General features: G+C 40.7%; 2 protein-coding genes across 10 annotated transcripts in view; one reads left to right on the forward strand and one right to left on the reverse strand.

Annotated features, from left to right (window-relative positions):
- Positions 1 to 370, reverse strand: part of OLA1 (Obg like ATPase 1) — a 172,205-nt gene extending 171,835 nt beyond the window's left edge. The window contains exon 1 of the mRNA XM_082465440.1: positions 192 to 370. The gene's annotated coding sequence lies outside the window, so the exon portion shown is untranslated. The remainder of the gene's footprint in view (positions 1 to 191) is intronic.
- An 89-nt stretch (positions 371 to 459) lies between these two features.
- SP9 (Sp9 transcription factor) overlaps positions 460 to 24,082 on the forward strand; it is a 68,060-nt gene continuing 44,437 nt past the window's right edge. For 2 of the 9 annotated variants that reach the window (XM_082465407.1, XM_082465408.1), the window contains exons 1-2: positions 460 to 856; positions 10,273 to 10,345. The gene's annotated coding sequence lies outside the window, so the exon portion shown is untranslated. Of the gene's footprint in view, positions 10,346 to 16,055; positions 19,667 to 24,082 lie in introns of those variants that run through there. The other 7 variants (XM_082465410.1, XM_082465411.1, XR_014264754.1 and 4 more) reach the window with 6 other exon arrangements.

Genomic DNA, 24,082 nt, shown 5'->3' on the forward strand with positions numbered 1-24,082 from the left:
GCCGGGTGAGGCGTGGGCCGCTCCCGGGACGCGCGGCCTAGTCCGAGAGCGCCTCATTCATCCACACGCTCCACGCCGCCCTCAGCCCAGGCCGGCCACCCGGCCCTGGCGGGACGCCGGCCTCAGAGCAACGGGCCACAGAGTCAAAGACGCGGCGGGGAGCGCGCCCGCAGGCTCCCTGAGGACCTCACCGTGCTCAGGGCGGGCGATGACACAGGCTCCCAGCGGCAGCGGGAAACGGGTCCTACCGGCAGCCGGAGGCGGGGAGGAAGGAGGAGAAAGCGCAGGCCCGACCCCTCCGCCGAGCGGAATGCACGTCGGCGGCAGCGGCGGCGGCGGCTGCGGCGGCGGCAGCGGAACAGGCGGGCCGGGCGCCGGGCTGCACCTGCGCGCAAGCCGCGCGCGCCCCGCCCCGCCCCGCCCCGCCCCGCGCTCACCCCAACCCCCGTCCCGCCCATTGGTTTGGCCGCGGGAGGCGGGAGAGGGTGGGAGGAGTCGCGCGGCGCCCGAGCTGGCGGGAGCTAGAGAACTATCCTTGCAGGCCTGAGCCGGTGACACGCAGAAGCGCGCGTCTTCCGCCCGCTGTACACGTGGGGCTTCTCGGCCCCGGTTCTCAGCTTCCTTCCCGGTGCGCGCCCTGCGTTTCCCGCACACGCTCGCTCGCCGCCCTCCAGCCCCACACTTCACCAGCCGCTTCACCTCGAAGCACCCTCGGCCTGACCGCCCGCGCGGAGGCGGGTCGCCTGAGGTCTGGCGATCAGCCGCGCCAGCCCCACTTGGCCGCCAGCTGAGTCCTCGGGGACCACGGGCCCAGCTCGCCTTCTTTTCCTATAACGCTCTTCAGTCAATCCAGATGGTGAGAAGCTGTTAAACTTTCTTAACGGAAAGAAGGGTTAAGGGTATGAGCTAAGGAGTCCTTCGTCGCCTTATTTTTCAGGCGTTTTACAGGCACTGGATCCCAGAATGCGTTTAACACAGCCAGTTTCCACACACTCCCTCTCCTTTTCCTCTGGAGGATTAAGAGCAGAAGCCTTTGGAATTTGGGAAACGTTGGTTCCAATCTGGATTCCACTACCCATTAGCCGTTTGACCCTGACCAAAATAACCTCTCTGGGCTTCAGTTTCCTCTGGGATAAAATGAGGCTTTTGAGACCCACCTTAGGAGGTTATTGTGAGGATAAAATGAGATAATGTGTGTAAACCTTGTAGTAACAGTACCCAACACAAATAGGAAAGGCTCATAAATAGTAATAAAGGCTATTGTTAATATTAGAGTTTCACCTCATCTCACCCCTACGTGACTACACCATGGGCTCCATCTGTAGAAGGAATTCATTCATTTAGGTCCTGGCCTTCAGTCAGCCTTCAAGTATTTGTTGCAGTGAATGCAATACTTGTCCGAAAATTGTGACACTTTTTTTAGAAGCTTCTTTCAAAGAGACTAGTTTCTAATAAAGGAAAAGATCTGAGTTGGCTGGTATGCCCATTTTACAGATGTGGGAACAAGATCAGAAAGGTTATATAATTTGGATAGAGTCACACAACTAACTGGCAAATGGCAGAAGCCAGATTTCAAGCCCCAATCAGACGGAAAAATCTGTTCTCTTTCAGCCAAAATTCTAATAGGGACTTTTTATAAACAGCAACGGAGCCATTATTTATAATAAAGTTGCATTAACATTTTCCTCTTTCCTATGAGAGTGATCTACTGAGATAAGTTTAACAGCTTTTTCTGTAAGTTTGAAAATTCTCAAGGACATGGGCAACTTGATTTGATTTTGGTTTTGTATTATTTTTTCATTATGTCATTGATAAATATGCACTGTTTAAATTCTCTCAATCTAGCTCCCTTGTCACCAATACCTTGTATTTATAAAAATGGGTGTGAGTACACAGCAGCTACGAAAGAGAAGGAAGCTAAATAGCCCACATTTTGTACCCACCATCAGTATAAACGGTTATGAATAGCCCTAACAAAGTAATTCCTAAATTGTTTACTGTTTAGTAGTGAAGTTCTATAGTTGGCTTTCACACTGCTGCTTGTGAAAAGAGAGGAACCATTACCTGAAAAGCTCAAGAATCCCAGAGAGCCCAACCTGCCCAGCAACCAGCCACTCCAGTACTAATTGACAATGTTCCCCAGTCGTGGAGTAGTAGAATTATCTTCAAGTTATCACTGTCTTTTAGCCAGATCTTGCTCCTTCAATTTCAACATCTCTGCAATCTACCTATTCCCTTCAATTCACACTATCAAGTCCTTGAGTCAGTTATCTGTTTCTCTATTTGCAGCTACATCTTTTACTTGCACTTTTCACCACCTTTAAAGTGCCTTGACAGAGCAGGTCACACAGATGTCAGTGAGCTAGGCAGAGTTTCAGGAGTGGCCAATAGCTGCTGCTAACAGTTGCCCAATAATAAGACTCCATTTCCAACTCACTGGGGGAAATGCTATGCACTCACACTCACTGGGGGTCAATTCATATTCACGAGAAAGAGGATCTGATTGGCCTGGTTTAGGTAAAGTTCTACCAAGGGTCCAGTCAGCCTTGGTTAGGTGGGTAGAGGTCACATAGTAGAAACATCTCTGTGAATGACCTCTCTCTACTAATGAAGCAGGCATGTCTCAGAGAAAACCCTGGTAGGTATCTTCTATTCTACATGATAAATGAAGACTCAGTGAGACAGACCGGATATTAAGAGTTAACACTAATGCCAAGCCTAAGAAAATGACTTTGAACATAGGAAAGCTTGTCCTTGAGCCTTTTGCACAAAGGGAAGTCTATTTAGTATCTGTTGGGCTCAGTGATTAAGTGAAGCCTAGAGGAAAGAATCAGAAGTGGTCTAGAGTGGAAATTTTTTTTTTTTCTTTTTTTGGCTGCACTGGGTCTTCTTTGTGGGCTTCTCTCTAGTTGTGGCATGCAGGCTCAGTAGTTGCGGTGCGGGGTTTAGTTGCCCTGTGGCATGTGGAATCTTAGTTCCCCGACCAGGGATTGAACCTGTGTCCCCTGCCTTGGAAGGCAGATTCTTAACCACTGGACCACCAGGGAAATCCCTAGAATGGAAATTGAGCAAAAGATCTCTATCAGAGGAAGGATGAGAATAGGCCATCAGATCAGCTCAACATAAGGGTGCTACCAAGAAAATATCAATGGGATGAAAATAAGTAGAGCGCATATTTTTTGTTCTTTGTTATTATTAGCTTTCAAAATGTTTCTTACTTTACTAGGTGTCAGTCAATGACCAGAGATCAAGTAAGTTGACCAAAGGTCACAAAGGATCTAGGGAGTGGTTTGGAGTCAGTAATTTATACAGACTAGCTCAGTTGGAAATCCAGAGATTTAGTGATTTTGTAGAGAAAGCTAAGGGACAGGAGACAGGAAGAGTTTAGAGAGAGGCTCAGGAGGAAAGGAGGAAAATGGAGTAGTGACACATTCATCATGGGCTGGCAAAGCTGTACTACACGTATTGGTCAACTTCATCCACATCTGTTCCAGGCATAACAGATAACAAAATAATAGTAATAACTACACTAAGAGGGAAATTGAGTCCTGAGAATAACTTTACAGGGGAAGGGAACAGCTTGCAAAAAAATAAGTACCCTGGGGGTTGTGGGGGTGGGGGGAGTTGGGGACATGTTGGTCAGAGGGTACAAACTTGGAGTTAGAAGATAAATAAGTTCTGGGGATCTAATGCACAGCATTGTGATTATAGTTAACAATACTGTGTTATATACATATACTTGAAAGTTGCTAAAAGACTAGATTTTAAATGTTCTTATCACACAAAAAAAATGACAATTGTGTGATGGAGGTGCAGAGAAGAACAAGATAAACATGGTCCTTGCCCTCAAGGAGCTTGCAATCTTAACAGGGCAGGCAAATAAGTAATTACACAAATAACTATCTAAGAACTCGGTAAAAATCTATAGAATACCTAAGTACTTTGATTACAATTTCACGATTTAAAATGCACCACCACCTTGATTTTCACTTACTTGCAGGACTTCTGATATTATGTTCCAGTCGGTGCTTAATCCTCGCCTTTCCCTGTTCTAGTACCAGCAGTACCCAGACCCTGTCAGGCATCAGCAAAGAAACAGATTTTCAGTTTTCATTCTTCCACTTGACAGATCATTATTTTGAATCTTTGAAATTTGACCGTAAGCTACCTGTGAAGTAAAACATGTTTAATCATCTGCCCTGTATTCTGGAATTGCTCATAGTGTTTGAAAGAATGCTGATTGATTAAAGAGTCCAGTTATCGCAGAAACCACTGGAGTTTTGTTATCTAATCTCTATCATAATTCATGAATAAAGATTTAGGAAGTCTTAAAAGAAAATTTTACATGCTGTTTTCTCAGAGGCAACATAAAAAGGCATATGCTAACCTAAAAAAGCAAATATATTATTAATGTATTAGCTAGGATGCTTTTAGCCGCAAGTAATAGCAATTCTGATTCAATGGATATCTGTCCTATGTAACAGAAAGTCCAGAGAGGAAGAACTTCAGGATTGATAGATTCTGTAGCTCAACACTATTTTCAGGGATCCTGGTTCTTTCTGTATCACAGCTCTGTCGTCTCTGGGCATCCTCTGGATTCATCGTCAGGCTAAGAGCAAAAAGACTGCTGTGGCAGTTCTAGGCAACACATCCTAAAATGACAGTATTCAGAGGGGGTAAGGGGAAGAAACCATCTCTTCCTGTAACTCTTTCTTAGAAAAAAGGAAATATGCCCTAGAAACCCTCTAGCAGACTTCTTCTTCCACTGGGCAAAGTAGGGTCTCATGCCTGTACTTGAACCAAACACTGGCAGGGGAAATGGGGTTAGCCTGAGACCATTCAGCCCAACCTTGGGACTGGAGTAGAGCTCAGCTTCCTCTGAGGCACCTGACTGTGAGGGCTATGGATAGGTCTCTGAGCAAAATCAGGGTTGTATAAGAAAAGGGCACCTATGTCCACTTACACTTCCTGAACCATTTTTTCAAGATAACAGCTTGAGTACAGAATGATAATTCTGAAACAAATCAGTGGCATTGGTGGTCATCTGATTGTCATAAATGTTGATACACCTAGTTCACTGAGAAAACACTGAAGAAAATTGCTCCTCTTCTGATAACACTTAATGGTGTTATATAATGAGAGCATGTGAAAATAATATTTTTATTAACCTTTACAAGATACTTAAAATTCCAGTCATGAGAAGTGAAGATTACCAAAATGTATCACAAGAGTCCCATCAATTGAACTGGAAACTGGGGAATCTTGTCCATAGGCCTAGGTCACCAAACTTATGGCCTCTCATATTAGCACCAGCTCAGGATAATATTTCACCTTCATTACATTGTTGAACCTGTGTGGCTCATTTCAGAGAATATTTGTACTAGTCAGGATAGGCTAGATTATAATACAATAACAGACAACTCCAAAATGTCAGAGGGGTTACAGAATAAAATAGTTCTCTTACAGGAAGTCCCTTGGAGCTCTGCTAGCTGTCCATGAGTTGGCTTGGCACTTGCAGGCTGCACTGGTCTCTAAATCCTTCTATATCAAAGTATTTCCCCCCACGAAGTGACATTTCATTGGCCAAGTGAAGTTACATGGCCACATCAAACTTCAAGGGGCAGGGGATCCTTGTACTCAGCAGTAGAGGAGAATTAGATATTAATAAATGGTGATAATGCCTGACACAATATTCATAATAGATTCACAAATAGATTCTATGAAGCACATTCTTTCTAAATCAATTTGCTATTGTCAGTATATGAAATACTGCAATCAAGGCTGCCCTTCTTTCTAAAACGATTCTAATAAAGAAGTCATGACTAATGTTACTTTGGTGGTGCCTACTCATCCCATGGCCCCTTCCTTCTAAGAAAAATCCATCCCCCTCACCCAACTGAGGGGGCAGGCCTAGACCTTCCTATTTATAGCACATGAATTTTAGCCTCAGCAGATTGTTCTAGGGTTGGGTGAAAGCCCAATCCAAGCTGGGCTATCAAGATTCTCTTTCTTTTGAGAAGCTGGACTTAGGACATAGCAATAAATACTGCTTAACGGGAACATAGAATCAGGGCTATGTCAGACACTTTCTTGACAACATAGACAAAGCTCTTCAAAAGAGAAAAAAACAGGCAGGCAGGAAAAAAGCGTAGGTAATCAATCACCCACATGGTCCTTTAATCACAAGTTCTGACTTTCAAGTTACAGTCTAGTCCTCCTAAAACTCTGTATACTTTCTGGCTTTGGACTCTGTGCAAAAGCGCTGTGTTCTACCAAGACTTCCATCTTCTGTTTAAATTGGTTTGCAATGGGTTTCTATTTCTTACAGCCAAACAACGGTTGCAATAGCCAAAACAACGAATAACTTATACTGTCCTGAAAATGATTAACGTACATTAGGGGCCCATTGGTCCAATGTTCCTCTTACCTGTAGTTTTAAATGATAGGACATTATTTCCCAGAGTGTATTCTCTGTAACAGTGATCCTCCACACTGCTCTGTGGAGCAACAGATCTAGGATCAGATAAGTCTGGGAAGTGCTGCATCCTGCATCCCCCCTTGGGAGACTGTAATATACATTAGTATATTTAAGGGTCTGAGAAATTCTGCAATAAAGGGACCTGTTAAATCTCCTTAACCCAGCATTACCAAATGGATACATGCATTTTCATATAATACAATTTAAAAGCTCTTGGAGCATGTGCTCTGAGGAGATCAACTCTTTGAAAGTTGCTATTAAGTAGTGACTTAGGAGGAGTACTTTTTGCTGCAGCAGAAATCTGTTGAACAATGCTCTCTTCCCTTGCTTTTTTTACAACTACCTAATGACAAAAATGATTATTTAACAAGGAAAAAAAAAAGTGAGTACCAACCTAAGGAAAGCATTGCTCCCACCAGATGTCTCACTACCAAGATGAAATTTAGAATTAATAGTCTTGTGCTTCATTTTACTCTGGATGAGAAAATGCCTTTTCACAAGGAGGGAAAGATCTCCAAAGAGTGGGATGAAATATGTAGGTTTTCTTGAGTGATCTTGGAAAATTACTGAGGAATCGCCTTCTAGAAGCTATCTTTAGGATATCCTGTCTGACAGCTGATAGGAGAACCTGTGACTAGGCCAGCCACTATTTTATATTACCTCTGTGCCTTATACAAATTAACAGGACTTAAAAGACTGCTTAACACTTTGGCTTCCTGGCCAACTGAAGCAATAACAGCTCATGTTGGTGCTCCTTTAAAGTAGAGCCAGATTGCACACAATGATCTAAGAATCAAGAGGGGAAGTAGCCCTGTATTCACAGTCATCTTCAAGATCAAATGATTTTTTTTCTGCTTCCAGTTGTCCTAAGAGGTTTTTAGGTAGAGAATGAAGATAGTTATTAAACTCTTGTTGTGTGCCAGATACTGTCCTAGCCACTTTATATTTGGGACCTAATTTACTAACTCTATAGGTAAGTGTTACTTTTGTAGCTAAAGACACCAAATCCATAAAAGTTTAGACAATTTTATTACAGTCTCTTTGTTAGGCAATAACCTAACTATTAGGCAAGAAAAAACCAATTCCATCTGATTCCAGATGCACTTTGTATTTAAACATGCTTGTCACACAGCAGCCAAATGATGTTTTACATATAGTAAATGAGGCAGTCTAACAGTATAGATAAAGAAGAAAGGGGTGTGTATATGTGTGTTCGTGTGCACCCATGTCTGTGTGTGCTTTTAACTGGAGCAAAAGATTAACTCAAATAGTTCATGTAAAAACAATTGACCTCAAAGGGAACTTCTGGCTAGGATTTCTTTTTTTAATCATGAATATTTCAGTTCAGTAAATAGGACTATTAACATTATAGGAAGACATATTCAGTATATCTGTAGGCTTTGATATTCAAGGACAAACAAGAGCCTGAAACATTAAGGCTTCAGTGTTTATGACATGACCAGGATTATCTAAATTGACGCAGTGATTAAAATGTTTCATCAGGAAACAGTTTATTCAGGGAATCCTGGATGAAATGCTGTAAAATCATTGGTGAACTATTAAATGATGCATATAAGTAGGAAGATGAAATCCCAGAACTGTGCTTCTTCCCATTTCATCTGTCTTTTAACTTCAGTTCTCATTACAGCTTGAAGAAGAGTTATTTTCTTTTTTTTTTTAATTTTGATATGGTCCAATTTACCTATTTTTTTCTTTTGCTGCTTCTGCAGCCTTTGTCTTTTTTTTTTATTAATTAATTTTTTACTTATTTTTGGCTGCGTTGGGTCTTCGTTGCTGTGCGCGGGCTTTCTCTAGTTGCGGCCAGCGGGGGCTACTCTTCCTTGCGGTGCACAGGCTTCTCATTGCAATGGCTTCTCTTGTTGCAGAGCACGGGCTCTAGGCGCGCGGGCTTCAGTAGCTGTGGCACGCGGGCTCAGTAGTTGTGGTGCACAGGCTTAGTTGCTCCGAGGCATGTGGAATCTTCCCGGACCAGGGATTGAACCCATGTCCCCTGCATTGGCAAGTGTATTCTTAACCACTGCACCACCGGGGAAGTCTCTAGAACATAAGACTTTGAGTATATATTCTTAGAAATAGGTATTCTAAGGACAAAAAGAAAGATAAATTTTAAATTTCATCTAGTAGTCTAATTAGTGAAAAATACTTGGATCACTTTGAAACTATTTTATGGACATTATAGAGCAAATGATTATGTTAATGTGTTGGGATCCAAAATGTATAAAATGAGCCCAGGATGCCTTCTACCTGAAAGCAAGGAAGTTATCAAAGACTGTTGGGATCATATCAAAATGACACAAAAGTCAATTTCCTCTAGGTTCCCTCTAGCCAAATACAGAACAATTTAAACATCCAAAAGAAAAATGATTGCAACAAATTGAAACATGTTGAATGTATAAAATCCATGCATTCATAATGATATGAAAAAGAGAAAGAAAGCTAATTAATTAATTAGCTAATTAATTACATAAATATACAAAAAATTACTGGTCACCATTACAAGTAGCTAGGGCATTGTATGCTCGCTAGGGCTGCCATAACAAAATACTACAGACTAGGTGGCTTCAACAACAGAAATTTTTTTTCTCACAGTTCTGGGAGCTAGAAATCCAAAGGTGTCAGCAAGGTTGATTTCTTCTGAGGCCTCTCTCCTTGGCTTGCAGAGGCCCACATTCTCCCAGTGTCTTCACATGGCCTTCCCTCTGTGTATATCTGTGTCTGAATTTCCTCTTCTTGTAAGGACACCAGTCTTGTTGTATTAGGGACCACCCTAATGACTACATTTTAACTTAACTGCCTTTTAAAGACATCTCCAAATACATAACGGGGCTTAGGACTTCAACATATGAATTTGAGGAACGACACGACTTAGTAACAACAGGCACCGAGTCCTTACTTTGAAAATTAAAAACTGAAGGAAAAGAGGAACTTCACTGGCAGTCCAGTGGTTAGGATTCCATGCTTCCACTGTAGGGGGTGCGGGTTTGATCCCTGGTCGGGGAACTAGGATCCTGCATGCCACACACAGTGCGGCCAAAAAAAAAAATTTGTTTTTAATTAAAAAATAAAGGAAAAGAATTTATCCTGCCCATCCTTTACAAAATACACTAAATTACGCTAATTGAGGAGGGAAACCCAGTTAATAAATTTAAACAGAGGGACTTCCCTGGTGGCACAGTGGTTAAGAATCCACCTGCCAATGCAGGGGACACAGGTTCGAGCCCTGGTCCGGGAAGATCCCACATGCCTCGGAGCAACTAAGCCCATGCGCCACAACTCCTGAGCCCGTGTGCCAAAACTACTGAAGCCCACGTGCCTAGAGCCCATGCTCTGCAACAAGAGAAGCCACCGCAATGAGAAACCCACGCACCTCAACAAAGAGTAGCCCCCACTCGCCACAACTAGAGAAAACCCGCACGCAGCAATGAAGACCCAAAGCAGCCAAAAATAAATAAATAAATTAATTTAAAAAATAAAAATTAAAAATAAATGTAAACAGAATGATTGAATTAGAAAAACACTATTTTGTGGTATAGGCTGTGCTTATCAATGGATGATTAAAACTATGAAGGAGAAAGGTTGGTAGTTCACTTTACAATGATTAAGCTGTTACCACTTGAATCTACCAATCAATGTAGCATCACTAAAAGTAGAACAACCAGATGTTATATGCCTCCTGATGTGACGCAACATAACTTACGTGACATCGCCTACGAGATATTCTTGCTAAAGAAGCTAAAACTGAATCTAATTGAACCTTTAGTCCTGACTTTCAGTTTACAGGAAATACAGTGGATGGGAGGACAAGTTGAATTACACTATGAAGAAGCAATTATCCAAATCCAGAAGGTAAGACATTCTACAAGGTAACTGACCTGATTTTGTCAACAAGTCAATGGCATGAGAAAATAAAAAAGGGAAAGACGACTGTTCTAGATTAAAAGAGACTTAGTCACAACAAAATGGAATGTGTTAACCTTGTTTTAATACTGATTTGAACAAACCAACCATAAAAAGTGTTTTTGAGATAATTAGAAAAATGTGATCATTATCAATGAGAGATATTAATGAAGTAGTGTTAACTTTTAGGTGTGATATTATAATATGTTGTTTTAAGTCCTTATTGTTTAGATATACACAGAAGTATTTAAGGGTGAAATGATAGAGAAACATCAGACATTTGCTTTTAGAAATACAGAAGAGAAAGGAAAGAGGAAGGAAGGGAGGGAGTGATAAATGATAGATATGGCAAAATGTTGATAATTGTTGAAACTGCTAGGCCAAAAATTCTCAAAAGTGGTCCCCAGACCAGCAGCGGTACCATCATTTGAGAATCTGTTAGAAATGCTAGTTTCTTTTTTTTTTTTTTAGAATTCTTTTTTTTTTTTTAACATCTTTATTGGAGTATAATTGCTTTACAATGGTGTGTTAGTTTCTGCTCTATAACAAAGTGAATCAGTTATACATATACATATGTTCCCATATCTGTTCCCTCTTGCATCTCCGTCCCTCCCACTCTCCCCATCCCACCCCCCTAGGTGATCACAGAGCACCGAGCTGATCTCCCTGTGCTATGCGGCTGCTTCCCACTAGCTATCCACTTCACGTTTGGCAGTGTATATATGTCCATGCCTCAGAATTTAGAAATGCTAATTTCTAAACTCTGAGGGTAGGGCCCAGCAATTTATAGTTTAACAAACCCTCCAGTTGATTCTGATGCAACTAAAGTTTGAGAACCACTGTGCTAGACAAAAGGAGGTCTGAGAATTTTAAGTGTTGAATATTTTTCAGTATGTTTGAAAACTGTCATTATAAAAAAAAAAAGTTAAAAAAAAACACCAACATTTGTGGTATATGCAAGAGTCTGAAGGAGAATAAATTGTAACTACCTCCAGGGGTTTGTCATAGCATAAATAACCCTAAGAAGTGAATTACAGGGCATGTGAATTATCTCTCAATAAAGCTGTTTGAAAGAGAAAGTAAGTTAGTGTGTTTTTCTGTGGATCTCCTTGAAGGTGCCTTTCTAAGGCTTGATTTTTTTTTTTCTTTCTACGACAGACAGGCTTCCCTTTCATTCTCTCCTTTAATAAGCATTTATTGAATCTAATGCTGTGCCAGGTACTCTGCTGAGGGATGGGAAGATAAAGATGGATAAAATGCAGTTGCTTTCCTCAGTGGTTCCATAGCATAATGGGCAAAAGAGACAAAGGAATCACAGTGTAATAAGTGAGGGTTAAACTGGGGGTGAGTAAATGTAGTATGGCACCAAGACCGACAATGATGGAAGGCTTACTGGAGTAGGGGACACTTGTGCTGAATTGTAAAGGCTGAGTTGAGATTAATGAGATGGGGAGCAAGTCTCAGAGACATGCAAGAATACCACTCACTCACAAAGTCACAATAAAGAGCTGCCAGTGGCTAGGGCAGAGCAAGGGGTTCATGGCGGCAGTGGACAGAGACAAGACCCTAAAGGAACCAGCCTGCCAGACTTTTCACCACTGTTGTCTCCATCAATATTTCTGTGAATGTACGCAAAATGTAGTAAAATCTCTAGCAACTGGAAAATAATCCTAAGAGCCAGACTATGAAATTGTGAAAGTCTAGAGCAACCAAATAAAAGGAAAAATTTGGCCTAAAACCATTGCTCACATTTGTATAGAACTATACTGCTAAAAAGAATGCTAAGAGACTCCTTTGTATAGAATTGTTAGCTAAGTATAACTACCTAATCATTTGTGAATAAATTGAAATGAGCTATCTTGGGAAAGAATAGAAATGTCACTATTCTTTAACCACAGATTCCATCTTAGATATGGGGCTTTGAAGCAGGTATTTCAAGCTCTTTGAAGATTTTTTAGTGTTATTGTTCTAATCCACATTATTTTTTTAAGTCAAAATCTCAGGAATGTTGTGCCTATCAAATATAACTATCTTCTGTTGCATTTTCTATATATGCCACAAATATTAACTTTAAAGAAAGTGAAATGTAATGAATAGATTTTTGACCGCATTAAACCAATTGAAGAATTCCATAAGTAGCAAAATGAAAGATTTTTCCATAGAAATATAATTAAAATTTATTATCAATATAAGCAAGGAACATATCTCCCTGTTATTTGAATAGTACGTGCTAAAAGAGGAAATTAAGTTCAATAAAAGTCTATTAATTGAGACTATGATAAAGCAAAGATTTGGCTTTCTATGCATTAGCATGGTATATAAAATAAGAATTTGCCAGGACTTAATATAAACAAGGTTTCCAGAGTAATATTGTTTAAAATCACCAATCATATTTTTCTCTGTGTTAAACCTGAGGTTTGCCCATTAATTATAAAATATTGTTGAGTGTCACAGCATACTAAAAAGAATACAGGCTTTGGAGCCAGATAACCTAGACCTGAATTCTGGTACTACCGCTTACTAGCTATGTCATTTGGACCATCTTATTTGTCTCAGCCTCAGTTTCCTGATCCTACCACCATCTTCCTCACAAAGGTTTTATGAGGTCTAACGAAAATGGTGTGTACAGCAGCAAGCAGGTTACCTGGCACAAGATGAAAGCATTCTACAGATATTATTAGTTCCCTTCAACTATAGTCTTCTGTACAAACAAAACTTAGTGGCTTAACACAAATATTTAGTATTTCTCACATTTCTGTGGGTTATCTGGGTAGTTCTGCTTTGGGTGGAATTGCTAGGCTAGGCACTGGGATTGCTGGAAGATCCAAAATGGCCTCACTCATTTGGCTGACATTTGGTATTAGTCAGCCAGGGCTGTTGCTTAGGCCACCTCAGTTCTTCTCTACATGGCCTTTCTCTGTCACTCAGGCATCTCACAGCATGGCGGCTGGGTTCAAAGAGGGAGCATTTCAGTAGCAATAGGCAGTGGAAGCTGTCAGTTCTCTTAAGGTCTAGTTCCAGAAGACCTAGAATGTCACTTTGTCTACATCCTACTGGTCAAAGCTAGTCTAGATTCAAGGAAAGGGAAATAAGCTCCATCTCTTAATGTGAAGAGTGGCAAGTATACTTGTAGGAGAAGTATTTGTGGGAGACAATCTTTGGAAACTAGCTACTTTAGTCTACCCTCTGGCCACAAATATTCACATCCTTCCAATGTGAAAAATATACTCACTCTTCAGAGCTCCTAAAATCTCGTACTTTTATGGCATCAGGTCAAAGTCTGGGACTTTGTCACTTAAATAAGGTCCAGGAGCAACTGAAGCTCTTCAAGGGTGGTCTCTCAAGTGCAGCCCTTATTTGCAAAGACCTGTGAACTAAAAAGAAAAATTATCTGTCCCACCTGCATCCAGCAATACCATGGTGAAAAAGGGACAGGATAACCGCAATAGACACCTCCATTCAAAAAGAGAGGAATAGATATGATCCAGCAATCCCACTCCTAGGCATATATCCAGAGAAAACTCTAATTCGAAAAGACACATGCACCCCAATGTTCATAGCAGCGCTACTCACAATAGCCAAGACATGGAAGTAACCTAAGTGTCCATCAACAGATGAATGGATGAAGAAGATGTGGTATATATATATATAATGGAATATTACTCAGCCATAAAAAAAAGAAATATTGCCATTTGCAGCAACATGGATGGACCTAGAGATTATCATACTGAGTGAAGTAAGTCAGACAGAGAAAGACAAATATTATATCACTTACATGTGGAATCTAAAAAAAATAATACAAATCAACTGATTTACAAAACAGATTTGCAGACATAGAAAACAAACTTATGGTTACCAAAGGGAAAAGGGAGTGGGGGAGGGATAAATTAGGAGTTTGGAATTAGCAGATACAAAATACTATACATAAAATAGATAAAAAGGTCCGACTGTATAGCACAGGGAACTATATTCAATATCCTGTAATAAACCATAATGGAAAAGAATGTGAAAAAGAATATGTGTGTACATGTGTGTACATATATATTATCTATCTATATAATTGAATCACTTTACTGTATACCAGAAACTAACACAATGTTGTAAATCAAATATACTTCGATTTAAAAAAAAATTTTTTAAGGGGTGGGAGGGATAGAAGGTACATAGCAGTCACCAGACCATAGTAATTCTAAAATTAGGCCAAGCACATACTATCATTTCCTCCAACTCTGAGATCAGAGAATGTGCCTTAATTAAGGCCCAGTTCCACGTGCTGGGAGTATCAGATTCTCTAGGCCCTTGGCTCTGCCCTCTGAGTCATTCTTCACTTTCCATAAGAAATGGTCCAGGGACTTCCCTGGTGGCGCAGTGGTTGAGAATCCGCCTGCCAATGCAGTAGACACGGGTTTGATCCCTGGTCCAGGAGGATCCCACATGCTGTGGAACAGCTAAGCCCCTGCACCACTACTACTGAGCCTGCGCTCTAGAGCCCTCGAGCCACAACTACTGAGCCCATGCGCCGCAACTACTGAAGCCTGCATGCTCTAGCGCCCGTGTGCCTCAACTACTGAGCCCACATGCTGCAGCTGCTGAAGCCCGCGCACCTAGAGCCCATGTTCTGCAACAAGAGAAACCACTGCAATGAGAAGCCCGTGCACCGCAACGAAGAGTAGCCCCCACTCGCCACAACTAGAGAAAGCCTGTGTGTAGCAATGAAGACCCAATGCAGCCAAAAAAAAAAAGAAACGGTCCATGTTTGCAACTGAGTAGCAGTCTCTGCTTGCTTCTTGTCCAGAGGAAGTTGTGGGCTCAGAGGCCTCTTTTGTTTTTACACTATCTCTGTCCCTTCATGCCATGCTTATATAATTCCTTTTTAAAAATCTTTAGGGGCTTCCAGTGTATGAAATTTTAATCCACTCTATTCGATAAAAGCCACACCCTCAAATCTCTGTGAGACAGGCCCCCTCTATCTTGGATTTAGAGTCAGGTGCTATGGGGCAATGCCTTTAAGATTCTCAGGGGTCCTTTTGTTTAGCAAAGAAAATCCAAGAGGTGTGCACTTAAAATTCTTAGAAGCTCTATCATCTAGCTGGCAGCACCTTGGATTTGATTCTTGCCAGCAAAGTCCTGGCTGGGACTCTGTATTCCTGTTTCATCATATGCAGCTTAGAGAAACCAACTGGTACTTGCAATATTCTGCCTGCAAATCTCCTAAGCCATATTGACAAGTTCATGAGGTATGTTTTCTATCTTGTATTGATGTATTACTACAGTCAACAGGTTGCCAGACTTTCCACCACTACTTAACAGGGGTTGCCTTTTCCCCAGTATCCAATAACATTGTTATCACCCTCCTTCCAACTTCATTTACAGTCTCCTCAAAGCCCTTCTGGCCTCTGCCCTCCAGCTGGTCCCAAAGCCAATGCCACATGTTTTTAGCTTTTTATTACCATAGCACCTCACTTCCAGATTCCAGTTTCTGTCGTAGTTTTCTATTGTTATATTTAAAAAAAAAAAAACAGCCCCAAACTTAGTGACTTCAAATGAGTGCAGTCATAGTGGTTGGATCTATAACATACACATGCTTTTTTACTCACATGTTTGGTTCCTCAGTGCTCTTCCTGTGGCCTCTGTCTCCACATGATATCTCATCCTCCAGGGTCACCATATGAGGCAGACATCTCTCCAGCAGGATAGTCTGGACTTCTTACATGATGGCTCAGGGTTCCAAGGTTCAGGAGGTGAAGTGCCAGCTCTCTTAACCTGCGCGCTTGGAAGTCCTGGAAAGCCACTTCTGTTGTGTTCTGTTGGGCAGAGCAAGCCACAAGACCAGCGCAGATGGAAGGGGAGTGGAAATAAACTCCATGTTATGAACTGAATGTTTGCATCCCCCTAAAAATTCATGTGTTGAAATCTAGTCCACAGTGTGATGGTATTAGGAGGTGGGGCCTCTGGGAGGTAACTAGGTTATGAGGATGGAGCCCTCCTGAATGAGTTTAGTGCTCTTCTAAGAAGAGGCCAGAGAGCTAGCTCTCTCTTCCTGCCGTGTGGGGAGGATACCACATGAAGGCAGCCACCTACAACCTGGAAGAGGGCTCTCACCAGGACCCAAACATGCTGCCACCCTGATCTCAGGACTTCCCGCCTCCAGAACTATGAGAGAGAAGTTAGTTTGTGCAGTTTTGCTATGGCAGCCCGATCTAAGAAATGACTAAGCTAAGAAGTGACTACGCTTCTCTTCTAAAGATGAGGAACAAAATGTGCATTCAGGGAGGGGAGGAACTGTTGGGGCTCAATTTTAGCCCCCGATTTTATCACAACAGTTAAGCCTAGCGCTGCCTTGTTTAGAGTAAATTGCAGGAAGTCTGGGTTCTGACTCCTTATACGTTGGTGCATGTAAGTGTGGAGGTAGATCTCTGACTAGAACAAGCGCTGCCACTCTCACCCTCAAACCCTGATTCAGGTCATCGGGGAATGTTATGCCAGACATTAGAAGATTGCCGAGTTCCCCCTCCCTTTTTCTCTTTCCTTCCTTCCCTCTTTTTCTTTCTTTTTTCTCTTTCCTGTTTTTTTTTCTTAAAGAGGCCATGATCTTGGTAAAGAAGTTAATCTTGCTTCTAAGTCAAATTAATGATATTTCCTTTGACTCAATCACCTGCTTTTCTTGACTTATAAAATGCTATTTCAATCAATTACTATTTGACTGGTTTTCCCAAAGCAGTATAAGAGAGTGTGTCAAGTAGTATATTACTTATTACTGGTAGATTCCACTCCTGGCTGTTTGACTTACAGACTAGAGACTCAGACTCACCACTAAGAGTTCAGTATGCATAATGAGACTTTTAAACAATGGGCATAAATAAGAAATGTTCAATGCATGTAGTAATCTTAAATTCAAACAAAAAGGAAATAAGACCAAATGATTAAAAGATTAAGTTTGACTCTGTTTTTTAAAATCTTAAATCAGATAACTTCATAGCTTAAGGGTGATAGACAAGTATAGCAAGGCAAAATAAACTAGCCATGGGGCAGAAAATTGTAGTAAATGGTTTATTTCTATGTAGCATGTCCACTGTGTCATATAGACCTTACTTTAGTCTCTAGTAGCTTTATTCACTTTATTTTTTTGTTGAGATATAATTCACATACCATAAAATTCACCTTTTTAAGATGTACAACTCAGTGTTTTTTAGTATATTCACAGTGTACAACTATTACCACAATCGAATTCTAGAATATTTTCATCACCCCCAAAAGAAACCCTATACCCATTAGCATATACCCATTGGCTCTTTGTGTCTGGCTTCTTTCTTAGCAGTACCATATATCAGTAATTCATTACTTTTTATGGTCAAATGGTATATAATTATACGGATAATATCACATTTTATTTAGTCATACATCAGTTAATAGACAATTGGGTTTTCACTTCTTGACTATTACGAATAATACTATGAACATTTGTGTACAGGTTTATTCACTTTAAAGATTCCTATAGAATATCCTAAATGAACAAGGTTAATGCTTTTTCATTTTTTCGTTTTTATTTTAATAGTATAGAGAGTTTGGAAAAGAAAGCTGTCTAAAAGAAAACTGATTTCTGGAGGGAGAAATTAGGGCAAATAATGAATAGTTAGATAAAGTGCAGAGTGTGAAGTTAGAAATTACAGGTCCACTTTACTAATCAAACTCATAACCCCAGGAGGATGACAAGAACATAAAAGAGAATTCAAGCTGTTTTTCAAGGGTAGGGGGGATTTATATAACAAAACTTAAATAAAAGTTCTCTGGTTTCAAGATTTACGGGAACTATAAACCAAATAAAATTGCCTTATTATGAAGATTTAGGCAAAGAATTCTTTCTAGCTAGTTATTTAACATCGAAAAAGGCAGAGTGCTTACCTCTCCTGTCCTGTTTCTTGTTTTGAGGGTGTTTTTGTTTTTACATATAATTAATGGTCCCCAGATGTACTTGTTTTTCAGAGCTCTATCTTTTCACTTTCGTCTTCCTTAGGGAACAGAGGTTTCCAATATTCCCCAAGCCCAAAGTTTAAAAAAGACCAAACAACAGAGCCATGTTGACAGCATTTTTAGGAAATTTTCCTTTTGGGTCTAATATCAAACTCTCCTGTGTAATCTCAGCACACATCTCCACTCACTAACACTGACTTCAGGACCCTGTCGCTACCTAAAGCTTCTCTTTCCCCTGAAATTTTTCATTAGAAGCCTCTTTGTTTTCACCACCGCTTCCTTTCCACCTGCACTTCACGTGTCCTCTCTTTCATTAAACCAGCTCTTCAGCCTTATCTCTACCTCAAACGTCCTAAGTTGTCAGACTTCTAGCCTCTCGCTGTTCCTTTTCTCTCCCCTGGCCTGGATCCCAAAATATCAGCCACTCTCTCACCAGCCCCCCCAGTTCCCTCAGCCTGGGACTTTGGCCTCGTCATCTCTCTCAGCCATCCAAACAGAAATCCACCTCATTCAATTTCTCTGTTTCAGGACTACTATCCTCCGGCCCCTCCACACTCCTGTGAAAGCCATGCACTCCACTGAGTATAGCTCAGAAATTATTTTATTCCCTTTCTATTCACGGTGGTCACTCCAAATCTTTATTATTCTCCTCAAGTCCCAGACTTTATCCACCATCCTCTTAACAGAAGCAGAAACAAAAGCAAAAACAGAGGCATCAGGCAGGGACTCCTTTAATCCCCCTCCCTCTGTTAAGCTCTCTGAATCTTTCCTCATCCTTACATCTTTCTTCTTTTCTTCACTGACCTCCTTCTCCGTGCCTTTTGTGCCCTTGGTCTGCCTTCAAGACCTCATCCTGTCCACTTGCTCATAACAGCTTCAGGTTCTTCCACACCATCTCCTCCCCTGCAGTCTCTACGTAGCACCCTGAAAACCTCCTTCCAGCTTCCTCGTCTCTCTGGATTCACCCTTAACTTCCTAATTAGTTTCCTTGCCTTCAAATACTTTCCCTCTTTACAATCCAATCCCCAGTGCAGACAGAGCCTCCAAAAACACAAATATGGTTGTGCCATTTCCATAATCTAAAATTTTCGGGCTTCCCCGGTGGCGCAGTGGTTAAGAATCTGCCTGCCAATGCAGGGGACACGGGTTCGAGCCCTGGTCCAGGAAGATCCCACATGCCGCGGAGCAGCTAAGCCCGTGCGCCACAACTACTGGGCCTGCACTCTAGAGCCCCCGAGCCACAACTACTGAGCCCGTGTGTCACAACTACTGAAGCCCGTGCACCTAGAGCCCGCGCACCACAACGAAGAGCAGCCCCGGCTCCCCGCAACTAGAGAAAGCCCATGCACAGCAACAAAGACCCAATGCAACCAAAAAATAATAAATAAATAATTTTTTTTTAAATAAAATAAAATAAAATTTTCCATGGCTTCTCATAGTCTCCAGGCTAAAATCCGAACTCCACAGCCTGGTAGACAAGACCCTTCATCCTGTGAGCCCCATCTACCTCTCCAGCTGCATCTCTCCCCACTGCCCAAAGAGCACGTTACACATCTGCTACAGCAAACACCCAGTCATCATCATATACTTTTCATGTCGTCATGCCCCTGCCTAGATTGCTCTCTGTTATGGGATGAATGTGTCCCTCCTCCCAAATTCATGTGTTGTGAAGTCCTAACCTCTAGTACCCCAGAACTGACTCTTTGGAGACAGGGCCTTTAAAGAGGTAATTAAGGTAAACTGAGATCAGATAGGTGCTCCCTAATCCAAAATGACTGGTGTCCATGTAAGAAGAAGAGATTAGGACACAGACAAACAGGGAAGGCCATACGAAGGCACAGAAAGATGGCCACCTACAACCCAAGCAGAGAGATCCTCAGAAAAAAACCAACCCTGCTGATATCTTAATCTTGGACTTCTAGCCCCCAGAACTGTGAAGAAATTAATTTCTGTTGTTTAAGCCACCCAGTCTGTGGTACTTTGTTATCACAGCCCAAACAAACTAATATACTTCCTATGTACTCTTCCAGAATCTCCTTCTAAATACCTACTATTTAGGCCACCTACTGCCTCCTTCAAACTTTGTGAATCCCATCTCTTCTCTAAGACACTTTTCTTATTAGCACACAGCCCCTCCTACCTTGAGCTCCATTCCTCCAGGGAGTCCTGAGCTACCTACAGGCTCCATTACATTGTCACCCTCATCAGTCGTCAAGGTTCTATATGCCTCAGTTGCTTCTTTAATGCAGAAATAGTGAGAGCAGCATCTATATTACCGTGTGATCAAACCCTAGACATGAAATATTAGGAACAGATGTTTCTTTTCAGAGACACCAGTAGCCTTAGAAACCATCATAATTTCACATCCATATGAAAATTTCTCAGTATCTTCTAGTAGACCAACAACCTGACGTGATCTGAAAGTATATTGTGTCACACGGATGTTTGTTCAAGAAGTTTCTGTGTATTTTAAAGATTCTTGCCATGTACAATTAATGACATTTAATAATTTTTAACATTGAGCTTTTCAGATCTTACCTGTAGTATTTATGCCACCTAAAAGTGTGTTTTAAAGCATGGGGGTAAAGGATATGGGGGAATTTTACGTAAGGAAACAGGTAGTTGTAGAGTGTTGCTTTTTAAAGACACCCCCAAAAAAGAGTAATCCTTGAAGATGTGAAATAGGTTACAACCTTTGCCAGACCAGCTGGAGTTCTTACAAGACTGCAAAAGGCATCTTCCTTTAAAGATGGCACTTTCTGCAGTAACGATGGAGACAGAATCTGGCTGCATGCTATCCGAGGTCAAAGGAGTAGAGAGAAAGGAGCAATGACATGTGTCTATATCCTCACTCATTAGAGCCAGGAAGAGCATCTTAGGCAGGCAGACAACAAAAGAGACTACAGGAAGATCACCTCTATCATGATGAAGGCACTGGGAGAACTGTGTGCTTGCCATATAGTTTTAGGTTGGAGTCATCTCAGTAAGGCTTTCTTCAAGCACTTTTCAGGGTTATTGTATGACTATCCAGCTTTATTATGACTCAGTTCTAACATTTTAAAGGAAATGGAAATTGGTAAACACTTCAGGTGCAGAATTTAAGGGCAGAAATTGTGTTTTGTAGGTAGAAGATAACACCTCCAAAAATCTAGTCTGAAAAAACAAACAAAAAAAGACAGCCCAGGGAATTATGGAGGAAGAGTCACCACAGACAGTATAATGCACGGAAGACTCCATAGTCTCATTTTCATTGCTGCCAGATGCTCTGCAGCAATAAACGAAGATAGTCCCATTTCTTGGCTGGTACCTTCCTCACTGATTGATTAAGTCACTATTCTTAACTTCTAGAAAAAATCACAGTCAAAATCTATTCTGGTCCAGTTTGCAGTAGCTCTATTTCCTTGTCTGTTTCCAACTTTTCCGTATCCATCTTCCATCCTGTATAGACAGTGACTTCAGCAATAGGAGAACTCATTGGCCAAGAAATGGAACAGCTCCCAGGGCTTTTTTCCAGTGATGGGAATGAAATTGTAGGAAAGTGCTCCTTCCTGCTCTGAGGTTATCAGTGTCAGATTCCTCTCTTTCCCACCGTTTCTGGCTCTTACTCACGATCAAAAGGTATCTTATCTCAGGTGCACTGAAGTCCCACTTTAACCCCTAATTGCCAGAGGCATAGTAGCTAATTTTTAGGTGTGAGGGAAGGAAGGATATCTGGGGCAAAGGTACCAAACAATGGTACTACCTACCAACTTTTCACGTCATCTTACGTTCTGCACATTTTCCCATCCTGTTGATCATTTTATACTGTGTCTGTGGAAAAGACCCTGGGCTCCAAATCTGAGTTTAAAGTTTAACTTTGCTTCTTCACTCTTCCATTGTACTAAGCACCCTAATTGCTGCCTTGCTGTAGGTTCCTGGTGGTTAAGAACAGCAGTCTCACATCTGCACTACTCGTTCTGTTATTATGACATTCAGACGAGGTGATGTATGTGAAAGCTCTCTGTGAATTCTAAATCATTATGGAAATATTAATAGTCATTTTTATTGTCATTGTTCTAACATTTCGAATACACTGGGGAAAAGTGCGCTGCAATTCATTCCTTTCTTCACTCATTCAACAAACTGTTGACCTTAGAGATGGAGAGGTAAATATAGATATATATATAGAGATATATATATATACACACACACACACACACACACACACACACATACATACATACCATTTCTTCACTTTTACTTTGTCCAAAAAAGCTGTTTAAATACTTTACATAATTTATCTCATTTAATTCTCACAAAAACTCTTTAAGGTAGGCTATGAGGTAGGTATTATTATCCCTATTTGCGTAGGAGGAACTTTTGGCTTCTATACACGTATAGCTCAAGATCTCATAACTTTTAAGTGGTAGAACTGGTTCTTAGCCCAGGCTTTAAAAAGGTAATTTATTTTTATTGGGGTAAAATATATACAACCTAAAATTTACCATTTTAACCATTTTAAGTGTACAATTCAGTGGCATTAAGTACATTCACATTGTTGTGCAACCATCACCACTATTGATCACTAGGACTTTTTCATCTTCCCAAACTGCAACTTTTTAGCACCGACTCCCCATTTCCCCTTCCTCCCATCTCCTAGTAACCACTGTTCTACTTTTTGTCTCTGTGAATTTGACTATTCTAGGTACTTCATGTAAGTAGTATCATATAATACTTGTCCTTTTATATCTGGCTTATTTCACTTAGCATATTTTCAAAATTCATCCATGTTGTAGCATGTATCAGAATTTCATTCTTTTTTAAGGCTGAATAATATGCCTTTGAATGTATACCATATTTTGTTTATCCATGCATTGCTTGATGGACATTTAGCTCACGTCTTTTGAATGACAAACATCTTAACCACTAAACCAAGCCCAATTTTTATTTTAATAGCTCTTACGTTGTCAAAATATACTAAAAGCTAAACTGTTGCCCTTAAGATTTTACTCTGGGTGATTCAAGGAATCATTTAATTTCCCTAGCATAATTAGACGTTAATAGGATTTCCTGCCTAACGTAATAGTACCAACTCAGATTATCAAGGATGATAGAAAAAGATACCTGCATGAATTGTGTCATTCTAAAATTAGAATTTATTTTGAAGAATTACTTTTCTCACTTCAAAATTAAAAATCTATTCTTTAAAAACACTGATAAGAGAAAAAAATATCTATTCTTTTAGCAAAAATGACAGTTGGTTCTGATCACCAATTCTAATCCAATATAGTGAGAAACATTTTAAGTTTAAAGGAAAATAATCCAATGGCAGTATCTTAACTTAGCCTGGTGTGAATTTACCAGAGCACAGGGTTGCTCTCTTGTTGTGTTTATCTATCCATAGGAGATCCTAACCCAGATGGTATTCCACTTACGATTTGGGAGACATCTAACAACATCATCTGAAAAATTATACATTGGTTTTTCAGAAATAAATCTTAATGTTTTTTAAACAGCTAGATTGAGGTATAAATGACATACAATGAATTATGTATACTTAAAGTGTACAACTTGACAAGCTTTGACATATGTATATATCCATTCACTGTCATGCATGTGGATATCCAAACATCCCAACACCATTTTTTGGAAAGATTATCCTTTTTTCACTGAATTACCTCTATACCTTTGTCAAAATATCATTTGTTCATATACATGTGGCCTATTTCTGGACTC

This window comes from Balaenoptera physalus, assembly GCF_965194825.1.
Source record: "Balaenoptera physalus genome assembly, chromosome: 6".
Taxonomy (NCBI): domain Eukaryota; kingdom Metazoa; phylum Chordata; class Mammalia; order Artiodactyla; family Balaenopteridae; genus Balaenoptera; species Balaenoptera physalus.